We start from the raw sequence: 18,912 nt of genomic DNA on the forward strand, positions 1-18,912 counted from the left end.
ACGGACCACCTTTGGACAAAATGTCCTCTCCATTAAAGGCAGCTCATTGTGGAATAGCCCCCCAACTGAGATACGGGATTGTCCCACTCTCAATAGTTTTAAAGGTCAACTTAAAGAACTGTTGAGCAACAGACAGACGTGTAATCACCGCTAAATAAATACACTTTAACACAGGGGTATCTCCTCTTGCACTTTATGTAGCTCTTTTATCTTATCTTGCACTTTATATATCATAGCTGCTACATTGTACTGCCATATGGTAAATGCTTGTACAGTGTATGCTGCTCATGCTCTTTCTGTATATCATGTATTTTATTTTTGCTGTATACATATATATAAATGTCATGTTCTTATATGCTGTATGTGACGGGGCTACAGATGGAAATTAGCTCAGAGCTAAAATCCGGCTCATTTACACTTGTAGGCATTATTTTTGTTTTGAAGTGTTCATCAATGTGCACTACGGTAGCCCTGAAGAAAATTAAACATTAAAATATGTTATCGATGTCCCCATTCCCAGTTTGTTTTGGGAATAATTGCGATGTTTACTATGTTTTGGTAGCTCTTAACAAAACAGAATTTTTGTAAAAGACTACGACTCTAAAAGGCAAGTTTGTGATTTTAACACTGTTTCGATTAAACAATACATTATACAATATTACGACATTTTGCCATATTTTTAACACAATCTTTTTTCTTTGGTTGTAGGGCTTCAAGATATTTTGCATGTCATGCATAAACACGGTGTCATCTTTTCCTTGAAACTGACGTGCTGCCCGTTTTACAAAACAAGTTATTTTTCTGCTTCTTCATCCTCTGAATTTTCCTCCCCCGTCCTTCTTCCTTCAGCCAGCACAACAAGAATCAAGGTGGATCTGTGAAATGAAACACCTCTTCCCAAAGCGTGACTTCCCTATTGAGAGCATGCGTCTAGGGCAGTAGGGTCTAAACCAATTGGCCAGATATACTAACATGCAGAACGTATGGTATGTTTGAACACTAACCATTTATCCAGTTCAAGCTGTCTTTAAGATGTGACATTGCGCTCTGACTATCCCCCGTAAAATCGTGACAAACTATTACTTATTCTGAAATTTGACCTCTTGCTGCTTGGTTGAAAATGATAGATGAAAAAATAACTTTAAAAAAAAAAGACTCAAACAGCGAGGGACATTATACTGGTGAAAAAACTCTCAACGACGATGTTCAGCAAACGATCAATCAAAATCGAAGGATCCAATGTATTTTTAAATGGAGCAGAAATAGAATTAGTCTCCCAGTGCAAGTATCTTGAACAGGGAGTGTCATATTGGAACTCGCACTTGACTTTTTAAGAAACATATCCAGAAAGTATCCAATACCATTAAATTCAACTTGCAACATTTTAAACAAATTAGACCTTTTTCTTAACTGTCAATGCTGCAAAGTCATACCTCCACTGTATGATTCTATCCCACATTGAATACTGTTTTACAAACTGGTCGTTTGCTTGTGCCACACACCTGAAACCCATAGAACAGCTGTTCAAGAGAGCTATCCAGGTGTTTGACAGAAAGCCACAGTCATACCACCACTGTACCATCCTTGAAAATCACAATTTCTTGAGTTTTTGACATTTTTTATGTCTTTTGAAAGTATGTGTTTTTAAAAAAATAATATTTACATGGGCTGGCCCCCCTCAACTTGGGGGAATTCATCCACAGAAAACACACTGGACGCAGCACTAGGTCAGAAACCAGAGGAGACTGTGAAGTCCACCACAGACGGACCACCTTTGGACAAAATGTCCTCTCCATTAAAGGCAGCTCATTGTGGAATAGCCCCCCAACTGAGATACGGGATTGTCCCACTCTCAATAGTTTTAAAGGTCAACTTAAAGAACTGTTGAGCAACAGACAGACGTGTAATCACCGCTAAATAAATACACTTTAACACAGGGGTATCTCCTCTTGCACTTTATGTAGCTCTTTTATCTTATCTTGCACTTTATATATCATAGCTGCTACATTGTACTGCCATATGGTAAATGCTTGTACAGTGTATGCTGCTCATGCTCTTTCTGTATATCATGTATTTTATTTTTGCTGTATACATATATATAAATGTCATGTTCTTATATGCTGTATGTGACGGGGCTACAGATGGAAATTAGCTCAGAGCTAAAATCCGGCTCATTTACACTTGTAGGCATTATTTTTGTTTTGAAGTGTTCATCAATGTGCACTACGGTAGCCCTGAAGAAAATTAAACATTAAAATATGTTATCGATGTCCCCATTCCCAGTTTGTTTTGGGAATAATTGCGATGTTTACTATGTTTTGGTAGCTCTTAACAAAACAGAATTTTTGTAAAAGACTACGACTCTAAAAGGCAAGTTTGTGATTTTAACACTGTTTCGATTAAACAATACATTATACAATATTACGACATTTTGCCATATTTTTAACACAATCTTTTTTCTTTGGTTGTAGGGCTTCAAGATATTTTGCATGTCATGCATAAACACGGTGTCATCTTTTCCTTGAAACTGACGTGCTGCCCGTTTTACAAAACAAGTTATTTTTCTGCTTCTTCATCCTCTGAATTTTCCTCCCCCGTCCTTCTTCCTTCAGCCAGCACAACAAGAATCAAGGTGGATCTGTGAAATGAAACACCTCTTCCCAAAGCGTGACTTCCCTATTGAGAGCATGCGTCTAGGGCAGTAGGGTCTAAACCAATTGGCCAGATATACTAACATGCAGAACGTATGGTATGTTTGAACACTAACCATTTATCCAGTTCAAGCTGTCTTTAAGATGTGACATTGCGCTCTGACTATCCCCCGTAAAATCGTGACAAACTATTACTTATTCTGAAATTTGACCTCTTGCTGCTTGGTTGAAAATGATAGATGAAAAAATAACTTTAAAAAAAAAAGACTCAAACAGCGAGGGACATTATACTGGTGAAAAAACTCTCAACGACGATGTTCAGCAAACGATCAATCAAAATCGAAGGATCCAATGTATTTTTAAATGGAGCAGAAATAGAATTAGTCTCCCAGTGCAAGTATCTTGAACAGGGAGTGTCATATTGGAACTCGCACTTGACTTTTTAAGAAACATATCCAGAAAGTATCCAATACCATTAAATTCAACTTGCAACATTTTAAACAAATTAGACCTTTTTCTTAACTGTCAATGCTGCAAAGTCATACCTCCACTGTATGATTCTATCCCACATTGAATACTGTTTTACAAACTGGTCGTTTGCTTGTGCCACACACCTGAAACCCATAGAACAGCTGTTCAAGAGAGCTATCCAGGTGTTTGACAGAAAGCCACAGTCATACCACCACTGTACCATCCTTGAAAATCACAATTTCTTGAGTTTTTGACATTTTTTATGTCTTTTGAAAGTATGTGTTTTTAAAAAAATAATATTTACATGGGCTGGCCCCCCTCCCCTTGGGGGAATTCATCCACAGAAAACACACTGGACGCAGCACTAGGTCAGAAACCAGAGGAGACTGTGAAGTCCACCACAGACGGACCACCTTTGGACAAAATGTCCTCTCCATTAAAGGCAGCTCATTGTGGAATAGCCCCCCAACTGAGATACGGGATTGTCCCACTCTCAATAGTTTTAAAGGTCAACTTAAAGAACTGTTGAGCAACAGACAGACGTGTAATCACCGCTAAATAAATACACTTTAACACAGGGGTATCTCCTCTTGCACTTTATGTAGCTCTTTTATCTTATCTTGCACTTTATATATCATAGCTGCTACATTGTACTGCCATATGGTAAATGCTTGTACAGTGTATGCTGCTCATGCTCTTTCTGTATATCATGTATTTTATTTTTGCTGTATACATATATATAAATGTCATGTTCTTATATGCTGTATGTGACGGGGCTACAGATGGAAATTAGCTCAAAGCTAAAATCCGGCTCATTTACACTTGTAAGCATTATTTCTGTTTTAAAGTGTTCATCAATGTGCACTACGGTAGCCCTGAAGAAAATTAAACATTAAAATATGTTATCGATGCCCCCATTCCCAGTTTGTTTTGGGAATAATTGCGATGTTTACTATGTTTTGGTAGCTCTTAACAAAACAGAATTTTTGTAAAAGACTACGACTCTAAAAGGCAAGTTTGTGATTTTAACACTGTTTCGATTAAACAATACATTATACAATATTACGACATTTTGCCATATTTTTAACACAATCTTTTTTCTTTGGTTGTAGGGCTTCAAGATATTTTGCATGTCATGCATAAACACGGTGTCATCTTTTCCTTGAAACTGACGTGCTGCCCGTTTTACAAAACAAGTTATTTTTCTGCTTCTTCATCCTCTGAATTTTCCTCCCCCGTCCTTCTTCCTTCAGCCAGCACAACAAGAATCAAGGTGGATCTGTGAAATGAAACACCTCTTCCCAAAGCGTGACTTCCCTATTGAGAGCATGCGTCTAGGGCAGTAGGGTCTAAACCAATTGGCCAGATATACTAACATGCAGAACGTATGGTATGTTTGAACACTAACCATTTATCCAGTTCAAGCTGTCTTTAAGATGTGACATTGCGCTCTGACTATCCCCCGTAAAATCGTGACAAACTATTACTTATTCTTAAATTTGACCTCTTGCTGCTTGGTTGAAAATGATAGAGGAAAAAATAACTTTAAAAAAAAAGACTCAAACAGCGAGGGACATTATACTGGTGAAAAGACTCTCAACGACGATGTTCAGTAAACGATCAATCAAAATCGAAGGATCCAATGTATTTTTAAATGGAGCAGAAATAGAACTAGTCTCCCAGTGCAAGTATCTTGAACAGGGAGTGTCATATTGGAACTCGCACTTGACTTTTTAAGAAACATATCCAGAAAATATCCAATACCATTAAATTCAACTTGCAACATTTTAAACAAATTAGACCTTTTTCTTAACTGTCAATGCTGCAAAGTCATACCTCCACTGTATGATTCTATCCCACATTGAATACTGTTTTACAAACTGGTCGTTTGCTTGTGCCACACACCTGAAACCCATAGAACAGCTGTTCAAGAGAGCTATCCAGGTGTTTGACAGAAAGCCACAGTCATAACACCACTGTACCATCCTTGAAAATCACAATTTCTTGAGTTTTTGACATTTGTTATGTCTTTTAAAAGTATGTGTTTTTAAAAAAATAATATTTACATGGTCTGGCCCCCCTCCCCTTGGGAGAATTCATCCACAGAAAACACACTGGACGCAGCACTAGGTCAGAAACCAGAGGAGACTGTGAAGTCCACCACAGACGGACCACCTTTTGACAAAATGTCCTCTCCATTAAAGGCAGCTCATTGTGGAATAGCCCCCCCAACTGAGATATGGGATTGTCCCACTCTCAATAGTTTTAAAGGTCAACTTAAAGAACTGTTGAGCAACAAACAGACGTGTAATCACCGCTAAATAAATGCACTTTAACACAGGGGTATCTCCTCTTGCACTTTATGTAGCGATTTTATCTTATCTTGCACTTTATATATCATAGCTGCTACATTGTACTGCCATGTGGTAAATGCTTGTATGCTGCTCATGCTCTTTCTGCATATCATGTATTTTATTTTTGCTGTATACATATATATAAATGTCATGTTCTTATATGCTGTATATGACGGGGCTACAGATGGAAATTAGCTCAGAGCTAAAATCCGGCTCATTTACACTTGTAGGCATTATTTCTGTTTTAAAGTGTTCATCAATGTGCACTACGGTAGCCCTGAAGAAAATTAAACATTAAAATATGTTATCGATGTCCCCATTCCCAGTTTGTTTTGGGAATAATTGCGATGTTTACTATGTTTTGGTAGCTCTTAACAAAACAGAATTTTTGTAAAAGACTACGACTCTAAAAGGCAAGTTTGTGATTTTAACACTGTTTCGATTAAACAATACATTATACAATATTACGACATTTTGCCATATTTTTAACACAATCTTTTTTCTTTGGTTGTAGGGCTTCAAGATATTTTGCATGTCATGCATAAACACGGTGTCATCTTTTCCTTGAAACTGACGTGCTGCCCGTTTTACAAAACAAGTTATTTTTCTGCTTCTTCATCCTCTGAATTTTCCTCCCCCGTCCTTCTTCCTTCAGCCAGCACAACAAGAATCAAGGTGGATCTGTGAAATGAAACACCTCTTCCCAAAGCGTGACTTCCCTATTGAGAGCATGCGTCTAGGGCAGTAGGGTCTAAACCAATTGGCCAGATATACTAACATGCAGAACGTATGGTATGTTTGAACACTAACCATTTATCCAGTTCAAGCTGTCTTTAAGATGTGACATTGCGCTCTGACTATCCCCCGTAAAATCGTGACAAACTATTACTTATTCTGAAATTTGACCTCTTGCTGCTTGGTTGAAAATGATAGATGAAAAAATAACTTTAAAAAAAAAAGACTCAAACAGCGAGGGACATTATACTGGTGAAAAAACTCTCAACGACGATGTTCAGCAAACGATCAATCAAAATCGAAGGATCCAATGTATTTTTAAATGGAGCAGAAATAGAATTAGTCTCCCAGTGCAAGTATCTTGAACAGGGAGTGTCATATTGGAACTCGCACTTGACTTTTTAAGAAACATATCCAGAAAGTATCCAATACCATTAAATTCAACTTGCAACATTTTAAACAAATTAGACCTTTTTCTTAACTGTCAATGCTGCAAAGTCATACCTCCACTGTATGATTCTATCCCACATTGAATACTGTTTTACAAACTGGTCGTTTGCTTGTGCCACACACCTGAAACCCATAGAACAGCTGTTCAAGAGAGCTATCCAGGTGTTTGACAGAAAGCCACAGTCATACCACCACTGTACCATCCTTGAAAATCACAATTTCTTGAGTTTTTGACATTTTTTATGTCTTTTGAAAGTATGTGTTTTTAAAAAAATAATATTTACATGGGCTGGCCCCCCTCCCCTTGGGGGAATTCATCCACAGAAAACACACTGGACGCAGCACTAGGTCAGAAACCAGAGGAGACTGTGAAGTCCACCACAGACGGACCACCTTTGGACAAAATGTCCTCTCCATTAAAGGCAGCTCATTGTGGAATAGCCCCCCAACTGAGATACGGGATTGTCCCACTCTCAATAGTTTTAAAGGTCAACTTAAAGAACTGTTGAGCAACAGACAGACGTGTAATCACCGCTAAATAAATACACTTTAACACAGGGGTATCTCCTCTTGCACTTTATGTAGCTCTTTTATCTTATCTTGCACTTTATATATCATAGCTGCTACATTGTACTGCCATATGGTAAATGCTTGTACAGTGTATGCTGCTCATGCTCTTTCTGTATATCATGTATTTTATTTTTGCTGTATACATATATATAAATGTCATGTTCTTATATGCTGTATGTGACGGGGCTACAGATGGAAATTAGCTCAAAGCTAAAATCCGGCTCATTTACACTTGTAAGCATTATTTCTGTTTTAAAGTGTTCATCAATGTGCACTACGGTAGCCCTGAAGAAAATTAAACATTAAAATATGTTATCGATGTCCCCATTCCCAGTTTGTTTTGGGAATAATTGCGATGTTTACTATGTTTTGGTAGCTCTTAACAAAACAGAATTTTTGTAAAAGACTACGACTCTAAAAGGCAAGTTTGTGATTTTAACACTGTTTCGATTAAACAATACATTATACAATATTACGACATTTTGCCATATTTTTAACACAATCTTTTTTCTTTGGTTGTAGGGCTTCAAGATATTTTGCATGTCATGCATAAACACGGTGTCATCTTTTCCTTGAAACTGACGTGCTGCCCGTTTTACAAAACAAGTTATTTTTCTGCTTCTTCATCCTCTGAATTTTCCTCCCCCGTCCTTCTTCCTTCAGCCAGCACAACAAGAATCAAGGTGGATCTGTGAAATGAAACACCTCTTCCCAAAGCGTGACTTCCCTATTGAGAGCATGCGTCTAGGGCAGTAGGGTCTAAACCAATTGGCCAGATATACTAACATGCAGAACGTATGGTATGTTTGAACACTAACCATTTATCCAGTTCAAGCTGTCTTTAAGATGTGACATTGCGCTCTGACTATCCCCCGTAAAATCGTGACAAACTATTACTTATTCTGAAATTTGACCTCTTGCTGCTTGGTTGAAAATGATAGATGAAAAAATAACTTTAAAAAAAAAAGACTCAAACAGCGAGGGACATTATACTGGTGAAAAAACTCTCAACGACGATGTTCAGCAAACGATCAATCAAAATCGAAGGATCCAATGTATTTTTAAATGGAGCAGAAATAGAATTAGTCTCCCAGTGCAAGTATCTTGAACAGGGAGTGTCATATTGGAACTCGCACTTGACTTTTTAAGAAACATATCCAGAAAGTATCCAATACCATTAAATTCAACTTGCAACATTTTAAACAAATTAGACCTTTTTCTTAACTGTCAATGCTGCAAAGTCATACCTCCACTGTATGATTCTATCCCACATTGAATACTGTTTTACAAACTGGTCGTTTGCTTGTGCCACACACCTGAAACCCATAGAACAGCTGTTCAAGAGAGCTATCCAGGTGTTTGACAGAAAGCCACAGTCATACCACCACTGTACCATCCTTGAAAATCACAATTTCTTGAGTTTTTGACATTTTTTATGTCTTTTGAAAGTATGTGTTTTTAAAAAAATAATATTTACATGGGCTGGCCCCCCTCCCCTTGGGGGAATTCATCCACAGAAAACACACTGGACGCAGCACTAGGTCAGAAACCAGAGGAGACTGTGAAGTCCACCACAGACGGACCACCTTTGGACAAAATGTCCTCTCCATTAAAGGCAGCTCATTGTGGAATAGCCCCCCAACTGAGATACGGGATTGTCCCACTCTCAATAGTTTTAAAGGTCAACTTAAAGAACTGTTGAGCAACAGACAGACGTGTAATCACCGCTAAATAAATACACTTTAACACAGGGGTATCTCCTCTTGCACTTTATGTAGCTCTTTTATCTTATCTTGCACTTTATATATCATAGCTGCTACATTGTACTGCCATATGGTAAATGCTTGTACAGTGTATGCTGCTCATGCTCTTTCTGTATATCATGTATTTTATTTTTGCTGTATACATATATATAAATGTCATGTTCTTATATGCTGTATGTGACGGGGCTACAGATGGAAATTAGCTCAAAGCTAAAATCCGGCTCATTTACACTTGTAAGCATTATTTCTGTTTTAAAGTGTTCATCAATGTGCACTACGGTAGCCCTGAAGAAAATTAAACATTAAAATATGTTATCGATGTCCCCATTCCCAGTTTGTTTTGGGAATAATTGCGATGTTTACTATGTTTTGGTAGCTCTTAACAAAACAGAATTTTTGTAAAAGACTACGACTCTAAAAGGCAAGTTTGTGATTTTAACACTGTTTCGATTAAACAATACATTATACAATATTACGACATTTTGCCATATTTTTAACACAATCTTTTTTCTTTGGTTGTAGGGCTTCAAGATATTTTGCATGTCATGCATAAACACGGTGTCATCTTTTCCTTGAAACTGACGTGCTGCCCGTTTTACAAAACAAGTTATTTTTCTGCTTCTTCATCCTCTGAATTTTCCTCCCCCGTCCTTCTTCCTTCAGCCAGCACAACAAGAATCAAGGTGGATCTGTGAAATGAAACACCTCTTCCCAAAGCGTGACTTCCCTATTGAGAGCATGCGTCTAGGGCAGTAGGGTCTAAACCAATTGGCCAGATATACTAACATGCAGAACGTATGGTATGTTTGAACACTAACCATTTATCCAGTTCAAGCTGTCTTTAAGATGTGACATTGCGCTCTGACTATCCCCCGTAAAATCGTGACAAACTATTACTTATTCTGAAATTTGACCTCTTGCTGCTTGGTTGAAAATGATAGATGAAAAAATAACTTTAAAAAAAAAAGACTCAAACAGCGAGGGACATTATACTGGTGAAAAAACTCTCAACGACGATGTTCAGCAAACGATCAATCAAAATCGAAGGATCCAATGTATTTTTAAATGGAGCAGAAATAGAACTAGTCTCCCAGTGCAAGTATCTTGAACAGGGAGTGTCATATTGGAACTCGCACTTGACTTTTTAAGAAACATATCCAGAAAGTATCCAATACCATTAAATTCAACTTGCAACATTTTAAACAAATTAGACCTTTTTCTTAACTGTCAATGCTGCAAAGTCATACCTCCACTGTATGATTCTATCCCACATTGAATACTGTTTTACAAACTGGTCGTTTGCTTGTGCCACACACCTGAAACCCATAGAACAGCTGTTCAAGAGAGCTATCCAGGTGTTTGACAGAAAGCCACAGTCATACCACCACTGTACCATCCTTGAAAATCACAATTTCTTGAGTTTTTGACATTTTTTATGTCTTTTGAAAGTATGTGTTTTTAAAAAAATAATATTTACATGGGCTGGCCCCCCTCCCCTTGGGGGAATTCATCCACAGAAAACACACTGGACGCAGCACTAGGTCAGAAACCAGAGGAGACTGTGAAGTCCACCACAGACGGACCACCTTTGGACAAAATGTCCTCTCCATTAAAGGCAGCTCATTGTGGAATAGCCCCCCCAACTGAGATACGGGATTGTCCCACTCTCAATAGTTTTAAAGGTCAACTTAAAGAACTGTTGAGCAACAGACAGACGTGTAATCACCGCTAAATAAATACACTTTAACACAGGGGTATCTCCTCTTGCACTTTATGTAGCTCTTTTATCTTATCTTGCACTTTATATATCATAGCTGCTACATTGTACTGCCATATGGTAAATGCTTGTACAGTGTATGCTGCTCATGCTCTTTCTGTATATCATGTATTTTATTTTTGCTGTATACATATATATAAATGTCATGTTCTTATATGCTGTATGTGACGGGGCTACAGATGGAAATTAGCTCAAAGCTAAAATCCGGCTCATTTACACTTGTAGGCATTATTTCTGTTTTAAAGTGTTCATCAATGTGCACTACGGTAGCCCTGAAGAAAATTAAACATTAAAATATGTTATCGATGTCCCCATTCCCAGTTTTGTTTTGGGAATAATTGCGATGTTTACTATGTTTTGGTAGCTCTTAACAAAACAGAATTTTTGTAACAGACTGCGACTCTAAAAGGCAAGTTTGTGATTTTAACACTGTTTCGATGAAACAATACATTATACAATATTACGACTTTTTGCCATATTTTTAACACAATATACTTGTACCTTTTTATTTTTTTTGTGGTTGTAGGGCTTCAAGATATTTTGCATGTCATGCATAAACACGGTGTCATCTTTTCCTTGAAACTGACGTGCTGCCCGTTTTACAAAACAAGTTATTTTTCTGCTTCTTCATCCTCTGAATTTTCCTCCCCCGTCCCTCTTCCTTCAGCCAGCACAACAAGAATCAAGGTGGATCTGTGAAATGAAACACCTCTTCCCAAAGCGTGACTTCCCTATTGAGAGCATGCGTCTAGGGCAGTAGGGTCTAAACTAATTGGCCAGATAAACTAACATGCAAGAACGTACGGTATGTTTGAAGACTAACCATTTATCCAGTTCAAGCTGTCTTTAAGATGTGACATTGCGCTCTGACTATTTCCCGTAAAATGGTGACAAACTATTACTTATTCTTAAATTTGACCTCTTGCTGCTTGGTTGAAAATGATAGTTGAAAAATAACTTTTTCTTTAAAGTAAAATAAAAATGGGGAACTACTATGCAAAACGCTCGGTATATATTGATCAGAATGTAGTCAATACCCTTTTAATAAGTGTGGTGATGAGGACGATTGAAAACAGAGTGAATAGTGATCCCCGTGTAAACAGAATGGCTGAAGTTTGTAAACTAGAAGACATTTTGGATATCGTTCGTTCTGGCAGTACTATTCCTGGTCATTGGGAAACGATTGTAAACGAAACATTTAAAGTGGTCCTGGAATCTTCATTTTCCGAAACATTCTGTAACATTACCGAAGAAATGAAACAAACATCAAAAGTGTATCATGTGCTCTCATTGTATGCTCTGTTTGTAGATGTAATGCATCTTTGTGTCAAAAACAGCATACACATGAATATTTTGACTGAAGTGAAAAAACTCCATCATGATATTTCCAGTAATCTGGGGAATTCTAAGCTGGAGACGGTCCTGGGGATGTTACAATCAGTATAACTATTGATTTTGTGTGTGAAAATGTTTAAATGTAAATAGGACATTTTTTTTTAAAAATAAAAAAAAGTGTTTTTTACATTTTAAAAACTGTTGTCTTCATTATAGCAAGGGGAGCGTGTCTGATACATGTGTATTACAGTCCTTCACATGCACTGTTGTCTTCATTATAACAAGGGGAGGGTAACAGTGAAGATGTATGATACATGTGTATTGAAACGTGCGTATTATACCCCCACAGAAACACAGAAACATGGAAACACAGAAACACAGAAAACACTGAAACACTGAAAAAACACAGAAACACTGAAACACCGACACACAGAAATACAGAAACACCGAGACACAGAACTACAGAAACACAGAACCACAGAGACACAGAAACACAGAAACATGGAAACACAGAAACACAGAAAACACAGAAACACAGAAACACAAAAACACTGAAACACCGACACACAGAACCACAGAAACACAGAAACACAGAAACACAAAAACAAAAAAACACAAAAACACTGAAACACCGACACCCAGAAACACCGAAAACACTGAAAACACAAAATACAGGCTTGTGTGCTAGTATGGTTTTTGAATAAACACATCAGTATTTTAAAAAGTCGATGGGAGGCTGATACTATTTGACTTTTTAAAATAATGATGTGTTTATTCAAAAACCATACTAGCACACAAGCCTGTTTTTTGTGTTTTCAGTGTTTTCGGTGTTTCTGGGTGTCGGTGTTTCAGTGTTTTTGTGTTTTTGTGTTTTTTTGTTTCTGTGTTTCTGTGTTTTCTGTGTTTCTGTGTTTCCATGTTTCTGTGTCTCTGTGGTTCTGTGTTTCTGTGTTTCTGTAGTTCTGTGTTTCTGTGTTTCTGTGGTTCTGTGTCTCTGTGTTTCTGTGTGTCGGTGTTTCAGTTTTTCTGTGTTTTTTCAGTGTTTCAGTGGTTTCAGTGTTTTCTGTGTTTCTGTGTTTCCATGTTTCTGTGTTTCTGTGGGGGTATAATACGCACGTTTCAATACACATGTATCATACATCTTCACTGTTACCCTCCCCTTGTTATAATGAAGACAACAGTGCATGTGAAGGACTGTAATACACATGTATCAGACACGCTCCCCTTGCTATAATGAAGACAACAGTTTTTAAAATGTAAAAAACACTTTTTTTTATTTAAAAAAAAAAATGTCCTATTTACATTTAAACATTTTCACACACAAAATCAATAGTTATACTGATTGTAACATCCCCAGGACCGTCTCCAGCTTAGAATTCCCCAGATTAATGGAAATATCATGATGGAGTTTTTTCACTTCAGTCAAAATATTCATGTGTAGGCCTATGCTGTTTTTGACACAAAGATGCATTACATCTACAAACAGAGCATACAATGAGAGCACATGATACACTTTTGATGTTTGTTTCATTTCTTCGGTAATGTTACAGAATGTTTCGGAAAATGAAGATTCCAGGACCACTTTAAATGTTTAGTTTACAATCGTTTCCCAATGACCAGGAATAGTACTGCCAGAACGAACGATATCCAAAATGTCTTCTAGTTTACAAACTTCAGCCATTCTGTTTACACGGGGATCACTATTCACTCTGTTTTCAATCGTCCTCATCACCACACTTATTAAAAGGGTATTGACTACATTCTGATCAATATATACGGAGCGTTTTGCATAGTAGTTCCCCATTTTTATTTTACTTTAAAGAAAAAGTCAATGTATCGAAAAAGAAAAAATCCCTGGCTTCAACCAACCATAGGTTATTAGTCTTCTTCTTCTCCATCCAACTCGGCATGGATCTTTTCAAGTCTCTCCTTGAGGCGTCTACAATTTTTGAGATTGTGCAGAAAAGCCTCCGAAGCGCCTTGGATCCTCCAAACATCCGTGAAAATGTCTTTATCAATAAGAGTCTGGTCGATCTCAGTAATGAAGTCGGTGAGCCAGAGTCTTTTCATTAACGCGTTGTAATTGTTTCTGAAGAATAAAAATCGGGCATGTCATTCAGACAATCGTGTTGCCTCTGGCCGGGGTGACTGACTCGGCATCCGTTGCATATTTCTTCTCTGTACCGATGTATCACGCCTTCCACAATATCAACCAACACTGATTTCACTGTGTCCATAAACAGAGACGTCTTGGCCCAAGGAGCAAAATAAGCAGCAGTAGTACTGCAAGATTCGGGTGTCCAGAATGGTGGTGATGATGGTAGTCCAGGAGTTTGTTCCTGGCTGCAACTCACGGGGGGGGGGGGGGGGGGAGACTTGGTTTTTCTCAGATCCATAGCTAGTTTTCAAACTTTCGTCTTAGTGGGGTCCTTAGTTTTAGATGCTTTGCTGAGTGGAGGGAGGGACTTATTGCGTTGAGTGGGGGGAGTCATCTGTAGAATTGAGAGTTTTTTTCACCAGTATAATGTCCCTCGCTGTTTGAGTCTTTTTTTTTAAAGTTATTTTTTCATCTATCATTTTCAACCAAGCAGCAAGAGGTCAAATTTAAGAATAAGTAATAGTTTGTCACGATTTTACGGGAAATAGTCAGAGCGCAATGTCACATCTTAAAGACAGCTTGAACTGGATAAATGGTTAGTGTTCAAACATACCATACGTTCTGCATGTTAGTATATCTGGCCAATTGGTTTAGACCCTACTGCCCTAGACGCATGCTCTCAATAGGGAAGTCACGCTTTGGGAAGAGGTGTTTCATTTCACAGATCCACCTTGATTCTTGTTGTGCTGGCTGAAGGAAGAAGGACGGGGGAGGAAAATTCAGAGGATGAAGAAGCAGAAAAATGACTTGTTTTGTAAAACGGGCAGCACGTCAGTTTCAAGGAAAAGATGACACCGTGTTTATGCATGACATGCAAAATATCTTGAAGCCCTACAACCAAAGAAAAAAGATTGTGTTAAAAATATGGCAAAATGTCGTAATATTGTATAATGTATTGTTTAATCGAAACAGTGTTAAAATCACAAACTTGCCTTTTAGAGTCGTAGTCTTTTACAAAAATTCTGTTTTGTTAAGAGCTACCAAAAACATAGTAAACATCGCAATTATTCCCAAAACAAACTGGGAATGGGGACATCGATAACATATTTTAATGTTTAATTTTCTTCAGGGCTACCGTAGTGCACATTGATGAACACTTTAAAACAAATATAATGCTTACAAGTGTAAATGAGCCGGATTTTAGCTCTGGGCTAATTTCCATCTATAGTCCCGTCACATACAGCATATAAGAACATGACATTTATATATATACAGCAAAAATAAAACACATGATATGCAGAAAGAGCATGAGCAGCATACAAGCATTTACCACATGGCAGTACAATGTAGCAGCTATGATATATAAAGTGCAAGATAAGATAAAAGCGCTACATAAAGTGCAAGAGGAGATACCCCTGTGTTAAAGTGCATTTATTTAACAGTGATTACACGTCTGTTTGTTGCTCAACAGTTCTTTAAGTTGATCTTTAAAACTATTGAGAGTGGGACAATCCCGTATCTCAGTTGGGGGGTTATTCCACAATGAGCTGCCTTTAATGGAGAGGACATTTTGTCCAAAGGTGGTCCGTCTGTGGTGGACTTCACAGTCTCCTCTGGTTTCTGACCTAGTGCTGCGTCCAGTGTGTTTTCTGTGGATGAATTCCCCCAAGGGGAGGGGGGCCAGCCCATGTAAATATAATTTTTAAAAAAACACATACTTTTAAAAGACATAAAAATGTCAAAAACTCAAGAAATTGTGATTTTCAAGGATGGTACAGTGGTGGTATGACTGTGGCTTTCTGTCAAACACCTGGATAGCTCTCTTGAACAGCTGTTCTATGGGTTTCAGGTGTGTGGCACAAGCAAACGACCAGTTTGTAAAACAGTATTCAATGTGGGATAGAATCATACAGTGGAGGTATGACTTTGCAGCATTGACAGTTAAGAAAAGGTCTAATTTGTTTAAAATGTTGCAAGTTGAATTTAATGGTATTGGATACTTTCTGGATATGTTTCTTAAAAAGTCAAGTGTGAGTCCAATATGACACTCCCTGTTCAAGATACTTGCACTGGGAGACTAGTTCTATTTCTGCTCCATTTAAAAATACATTTGATCCTTCGATTTTGATTGATCGTTTACTGAACATCGTCGTTTGCATCAACATGCATACTGTTTTTGTTGTACTCATACTGTCAATACGTAGATTGTGTTATCTAGCTTTAGATAGAATGTTTTTTCTTCCTCTTTGCATAATTTGCATCCACAATCCTTTGCCAGTAGGTGTTTCCACAGTCCTTGCGGTTTTCCGATTGTTCAACTAATTGGGAGCTACTGTAAGCTATTTGTATTTGCATTTTAGCACATTACTTCCTGCAGTGATTCAGAAAGTATTGTGTTTGGGCTTTTTATTGTGAAAGGGAGACCACTACTCAGAACCAGACATAATTTCATAGAGAAAGCGAGTCTTATAGGGAGCCAATTGAAATGCTAATGTCGTCTTTATTTTACATCCATTACAAATTTGTGCAATCAATTACTTCATTATGATAAGTTGTCTACAGCCACTTTAAATGCAATCAATGTATATTTCTAAGTGCTTACAACTTAAAAAATCTTTACGTACAAATGACTGTATATTGAATATATTTCTGTACCCAGTGTTGAACAGGACCCAAACCTTTGAGAGATGAAAAAGGACAAATCTGCTTTAATCAACTGCCAAGTAGTCAAGTCTGCATTTGTGTCTGTACATTTGTAAAACGTGGAATTCGGTTTCTTTTTAATGACCTAGGCGGATTTTGGCTTTTTTTCTCTTGCCAAGATACTTTTAGACACACTTTGAGGTATGCAAAACCTTAAAACTAGAACACTGATGGCTGGCTTACGCTGCAAACTTCATCACCTTTTAACAAGAGAGTAAGTATCAGCAGAAACAGAGAGAGAGATGGCAGGCACCTTTACAGACACTTTGTTTTAGAGAGAACCCATCCCCCCTCTGTCTAGTGATAAGATGGCAGGAAGGGGGCAGGGCCAGGCTCACACACACACACACACACACACACACACACACACACACACACACACACACACACACACACACACACACACACACACACACACACACACACACACACACACACACACACACACACACACACACACACACACACACACACACACACACACACACACACACACACACACACACACACACACACACACACACACACACACACACACACACACACACACACACACACACACACACACACACACACACACACACAGAGCCGAGCTTGAATGGCACAAGCACACTTTTATTTCCATGCAACTCTCTGATTGGTCTGGTGTCTTGCCTCTGTTGCATTCACTGAACACGGGAAATTACACTCCTTCCGTCCTCTCTAGTGTCATGATGAGGTTGACGTAAAGCACGGTTAATGTATTATATTATTGAGGTAGAATTGTACGGGGCTACAGAAAAAACATTCGGGGCGGGCCAAAATATTATTTTACCAACAATGTGGAATTTATTGGCTACATATTACCAGGGCCGTTTCTAGCTTTTTGGGGGCCCTATGCAAGATGCTGTTTGGGGCCCCTAGTTTTGACAGTTTTTTAACTACAATGGGGGGGATTCCGAAGCCTTTAAGATGAACTGTGGAGATGCATCAATCTGTTACACTTTAATAGGAAAACAGGCTAATTTCATGAAAACCAAGCAATTGAAAATTTAAAAAAAAATGATATTAAAAAGGTAAACATTTAGGCTCCTCTATGTGAATAAATGCTGTCAGCCCAACGATGATTTGGACTTTATTACCCCAAAAACCCAAGCCACAGCTTTGCTATCATTGCAGTTTAGTCGTGTTTATATCTTACATTGGATTTGTAAGCATGTAATGCTTCACCGAACACACAGTGGCGACTGGTCATTAGGGGCTAGTAGTGTCATCAGAAAGTATTACAAATAATGATTACAAAAGAATGCAAAAAATAAATAACAAAATATATAATATATATTTTAAGATCATGTTTAATCATCTGATTCGTCTCATTGCTGTTTTAGTCTGTTTATTCTTCTAATTAGTGTCTACAGTGTGTGCCTATTAAGCTGTTTAGAGCTATGTGGGACAAAACCCGATCATGCACCTCCCTCACATCTGAAGGTGAAAATTACTTTTGCGACACATTTGTCGCAAGAAGTGTAGAAAAAGTCAAGACCGCAGATTCGTCGATTTATACTGCCACAGAGCAGATTCGTCAAGTTGTAATGACTGATTTGAGAGGTTGTAATCACCAAGTTGCAGTTGTAATGGAAAATATATTTAAAAAATATCTATTTTTCTGCAAGTGAACATTTCATCACTCAGTTCAATTTTTTTTCTACGAGCTACAACACTTTTTTTTTTCTTCTGTGAATTCAAATTTGGTTCACAGTTACGCGGATATTTTATACAAGTGTAAATGTATGCACACAAACTCAGATGTCTTTTCTGCAAGTGCTCACATCAGGTTTTACACGCTCTCGCATTTTGCACCATATCTACCTTCATACACTAATAATTAGGGCTGTCAAGTTAACGCGTTAATAAAAAAATTAGCGCCACTAATTATTTTAACGCGATTAACGCATGTGTATTTTTTTTCCTCGGCCGCCCCGTAGTTTCAGAGCGCATCGAGTTTAAAATACCATCTACAAGCTGA

Source organism: Notothenia rossii (genome assembly GCF_949606895.1).
Source record: "Notothenia rossii genome assembly, chromosome: 2".
NCBI classification, from domain to species: Eukaryota; Metazoa; Chordata; class Actinopteri; order Perciformes; family Nototheniidae; genus Notothenia; species Notothenia rossii.